This window comes from Microcaecilia unicolor, chromosome 1 (genome assembly GCF_901765095.1).
Source record: "Microcaecilia unicolor chromosome 1, aMicUni1.1, whole genome shotgun sequence".
NCBI classification, from domain to species: Eukaryota; Metazoa; Chordata; class Amphibia; order Gymnophiona; family Siphonopidae; genus Microcaecilia; species Microcaecilia unicolor.
This window is the reverse complement of record NC_044031.1, coordinates 562481079-562486751: the sequence shown is the minus strand read 5'-3', so window position 1 is coordinate 562486751 and position 5673 is coordinate 562481079.

The window sequence follows — 5673 nt, the reverse complement described above, 5'->3', positions numbered from 1 at the left end:
AGCACAGCTGTGACCCTGCCTATGTATGGTGCTTGCACATGAGGGGTACTGTGATTCTGGGGGACACTGTTGCACACTTACCTTCCCAGGACCCCTCTAATTGTTCTCCATGCCCTCATGGAGACAGCACGTGGGTGCAGGTGGTAGTGCCTCTTAAAAATGTGTCTCCTGTGCCTCTGGCATTCTCTCCTAAGTGGCATGTCTGGGTACTCTGAATAACGTTCTACCACGTGCAGTGCTATATGTAGACATCTTGCATATCACAGGAATGTCTGGACTTTACCGCGGTAACGTCTTGATGCTATTGCAGACATTTTTAGTTATACATATTAAGTAATATAATTTCAAACTGTGGAGATGTTTTTTGCCTCTGTTTGGGGGCATATTATTTCCAGACGTCTATTTGGTGTATTTTTGAATCTTGGGAAATGTTTATATATTTTTTCAATTATGACCTCCACACTTGGATGTTTTGTGATAAATGTCTCTGACAGCATTTAGATGGTATATCGAAAATGGCCCTCAATGTGATATAGTTGGGCTACATTTACATACTACTGTTAATTCAAGATAAACTTGTTAAAGATGACAAACTGTATTTGCTGATAAACCACCCCTAATACTGCTATATAAGAAAATGAGCTGGAAGAGATGATAACAAATGTATAACTGGTGACAAGCCTTCCCGCACAGATGTTTTGCAAGGAGGAACACAGGATTTGGTGCTAGAGATAACGGTGCTGGAGTCACTTGGCAACAGTGTTGAAATTCAATTTCAATTTTATTTGATGTGCTGCCTATATTGTAAAAATCTAAGCAGTTTATATACTATAATCACATTTTATTTAATAACTGGAGTGAGTACATACAATAAATCTAATGCATTAGTATTTAACTTTCAAAAAGAAAACTAACATAAAATAAAGAAATGGGTTTAAAAAAAAGCTAAAAGGAGCATTGGAAAAGGTTAAAAGCTTATATCAGGCATGGACGTTATTCAAAAATATCATCCTGGAAGCCCAGACTACATTCTATGTATTAACACATACAAAAAAAAGGCCAACATGGTTAAAAAGTAAGGTGAAGAAAGCTATTATAGCTAAAAGAATATCCTTCAGAAAATGGAAAAAGGGTCCACATGAAGATAATAGGAAACAGCATAAGGAATGGCACGCTAGATGCAAAGCACTAATAAGGAAGGCAAAGAAAAAATTAGAAAAGAACATTGCCTTAGAGGCAAGAAGAACACATAGTAAAGTTTTGTAGGTATATTCAAAGTAAGAAGCTGGTAAAATGATTAGTAGGGCCATTAGATGATGGAGGAGTAAAAGCAGCACTCAGGGAGAACAAGGCCATACTGGAGAAACAAAAATTCTTTGCTTTAGTCTTCACTGAGGAAAATGTAGGGGAAATACCTATGCCAGAAATGGTACTTAATGGTGATGATAAGGAGGAATTGAATTGACAAGCATACTTTACCATTTGTTTCTAACCAAACGTGCACTACTTTTCTTCTTTTTTTTCACGGTCTGACCTAGCATGGATTCTTCTGCCTTAGTTTTTTAGTTTTTTAAACTTTTGTATTTCCCAGGCTTTCATTTCTTCTTTTATCTCTTGGGGCCCTTTTACTAAGGTGCATAGGTGCCTAGCCAGCTTATTTTCAAAAGAGAAAGATGCCCATATTTCGACCCAAATCGGGAGATGGCCGTCCGTTTCCCGTGGGCGCCCAAATCGGTATAATCGAAACCCGATTTTTGGCGTCCTCAACTGCAGTCCGTCACGGAGACGAACAAAGGTCACGGGGGGGGGGGGTGGCGTGTCGGAGGCTTGGCGAAGGCAGGACTGGGGCGTGGTTATCGGCCGAGGAGAGATGGGCGTCTTTAGCTGATAATCGAAACAAGAAGGGCGTTTTTGACGAGAATTTGGTCCATTTTATTTGGACCCTTTTTTTCAGGTCCAAGTCCCAAAAACGTGCCTCAACTGACCAGATGACCAGCGGAGGGAATCGGGGATCACCTCCCCTGACTCCCCCAGTGGTCACTAACCCCCTCCACCAAAAAAACCCCCACTTTACACACTTTTGTTTCCAGCTTATATGCCAGCCTCAAATGCCGTACCCACCTCCATGACAGCAGAATGTGTTCTATCATCTGACAGCCTTTCCCTGGTTCTGATGTGGGTCTCAGGTGAGTGTGACACCTTTTCTGTTAAGGGCACTGCAGAGTCACATCAGCAATGCATTGTGGTGGGTATAGGGTATTGGGCTCCGTGATTCCACTAGCTTGTGTTAAATGCTCACGATGTTGGTAGTTGGTAGGCTCTACTCCCATGGTGCTTTTCCCTCTGCTTACTGGGTCAGAGTGTGCCCTGTTTTGTTTCTGGTAGTCCATGAGGTAGTGGCCATTTGTGTAAGACACTTTTAGATCCCTTTCATGAGTTAGCCACGTTACAGCACTTAGTTCTTACCTTGAATGTTGCTGAAAGAGGGCATTGTACACCATTCTGCCAGCTCGGACCTACTGCTAATCTTAGTACCAGCGAGACTCGTTGCCAGTGGGGCACAAACTCTGATCTGCAGTTAACTGTGAGTAAAGGTGCTTATTCAAATAAAGGACTTTTTCAGCGAGATTAGTCTTCAGGTGTGAACTGCTGTACCAAGGTTATACACCAGCAACAAGTCCTGTCCCTGGAGTACTTTTAGTGGGTACTGCAGTGCACTTCAGGCAGGCAGACCCAGGCCCATCCCCCCCCCCCCCCCCCCCACTCATAACACTTGTGGTGGTAAATGGGAGGCCTCTGAAACCCACTGTACCCACATGTAGGTGCCCCCTTCACCCCTAAGAGCTATGGTAATGTTGAACATTTGTCCCTCCCATGACCAAATGGCTTGGATTGGGACGTTTCTGAGCTGGGTGTTTTTAGTTTCCATTATCGCTAAAAAAAAAAAAAACGCCCATCTCAGAAGGGACCAAATCCATGGCATTTGGTCCGTCCAAACCGTATTTTCGAAACAAAAGATGGACCCCCATCTTTTTCGATAATACGGTCTGTCCCGCCTCTTCACATACCCATTTTCGGACATAGACGCCCATGGAGATGGGCATTCGATTATGCCCCTTCACGCGTGTACAACATGTGTCAAATTAGAACTACCGCCCGGCTACCGCATGCTCCGGTTGATAATTCTAATTTTTGCATGCAACCGATACGCTCGTTGGAAAATATTTTTTTTTTTATTTTTAGCGGTAAGGTCTCACGTATTAACCTGGCAGTAATCGGCAGTGTACATGCGCTGATGCTTACTTAACGCGTGAGACCTTACCGCTAAGTCAAATGATGGTGGTAAGGTCTCAGACCCAAAATGGACACGCGCCAATTTTTATTTTGCCACACGTCCATTTTCGGCCTCCCCCCAAAAAAGGCCTTTTTTGCAGGCACCCTGAAAAATGGACCTTTGCACATCCAAAATACACGCCTACACTAGCGCAGGCCATTTTTCGGCACACCTTAGTAAAAGGACCTCCTTAGGTTTTTGTCTTCAAAATCTATAGAGCACTAAAAAGTCACATATTTACATTTCACAGGTGCAGATTCTTTGTTGTCTCACATAGCATTCCTTACCACCTTTTTTCACATTCCTCTGTTGTTAGATAGATATTTCTTCTATTTGTCGCTGAAACATTGTGATTACCCTTTGAGTAAAAGTTCTCCTTCTCTTGTGTTTAGTATTCCAATAAGGGCAATAAAATGTACAACTATTCACCTATTATATGTATACTGCCTAGCACATATATAATATATCCAAATAAAGTTAGCACAGCTATATGAAATTCCACCTAGTTGTGTATGGCCTTATTGCCAAACAAGGTGTCATGGGTTTATGCATATTATTGTTTATATATATGCAGGTTCATTTTTTCACAATTCTTATTTTTTAAGGTGACTTTGTATTTATATTATACTTTTATATCTCTGATGGTATTATGATTATTCTTATCAATTTTTTTTACACATACCTTATATTTGTCTAATTTCAGCAACGTATTATATTTTATATGAATTTATTATTATTGATATATATATTATTATAGGCTATGGATGGATGTGTTTGCTCTACACACTGGCTTACATATGATTTCTATGTACTATATCATTATTCCTCTGTTTTTGCGCTGTTTTTCATATTATTTTTATAATAGTTCTTATGTATATGTTTTCTGCATTGTTTAGGGACTCCTGAAGCAGGCCTCAGTGACCGAAACATGATTCGTGTTGAGTCCATTATACTTTCAATAAAGCTTCTGATGTGAACTCTTTGAGTCCATTGGGCTTTTTTTTTTTTTTTGCATCGTGGTGGAACTGAAACCAATCTCTGTTAACTTGAAAGATGTAATAGGCAAATTGACAAACTACAGTGTAGCAAATCACCTGGACCATGTGGCATATGGACCCAAAATACTGATTGAACTAAAAAAATGAAATTGCAGATTTATTATTATTCATTTGTAACCTATCTTTAAAATCAAGCAAGGTACCTGAAGATTAAAGACTGGCCAACATAACACTACTTTTTAAAAAGGGTTCCATAGGTGAACTGGGAAAACCATAAACTGTAAGCCTGACGTCAGTGCCAGGCAAAATGTTCTATTGTGTATTAAAAACTGGTTAAAGGATAGAAAACAGAGAGTAGGGTTAAATGATCAATATTCTAAATGAAGAAGAATTGAATGTGGAGTTCTGCAGAGGTCTGTGCTTGGACCACTGCTTTTTAACATATTTATAAATGATCTAGATATAGGACTAACTAGTGGGGTACTTAAATTTGCCGATGACATACAGTTATTCATAGTTGTTAAATCAGAAGAGGATTGTGAAAAACTGCAAGATGACCTCACGAGACTGGGCATCCAAATGGCAGATGATGTTTAATGTGAGCAAGTGCAAAGTGATGCATGTGGGAAAGAGGAACCAGATCTATAGCTACATGATGCAAGGTTTCACATTAGGAGTCATCGTTGATGATACTTTGAAATCCTCTGCTCAGTGTGCTGCGGCGTCAAAGAAAGCAAATAGAATGTTAGGTATTATTAAGAAAGGAATGGAAAATAAAAACAAGGATATTATAATACCTTTGTATCGCTCCATGGTGTAACCACACCTTGAATACTGTGTGCAGTTCTGGTCACCGCATCTCAAAAAAGATATAGTGGAAATAGAAAAGATACAGAGAAGGGTGGCAAAAATAATAAAGTGAATGGGACGACTTACCTATGAGGAAAGGCTGAAATGGCTAGGGCTCTTCAGCTAGGAGAAAAAATGGCTGAGTGGAGTGGAATGGGTAGATGTGAATCGCTTGTTTACTCTTTCCAAAAATACTAGGACTAGGGGGCACACAATGAATCTACAAGGTAGTAAATTTAAAACAAATTAAAGAAAATATTTCTTCACTGAACATGTAAATAAACTCTTGAATTCATTTCCAGAGAATGTGGTAAAAGCAGTTAGCTTAGAGGGGTTTAAAAAAGGTTTGGATATCTTCCTAAAAGAAAAGTCCATAAACCAGTATTAAAATGGACTTGAGAAAATCCACTGCTTATTTCTAGGATAAGCAGCATAAAATGTATTGTACTGTTTTGGGATCTTGCCAGGTATTTATGACCTGGATTGGCCACT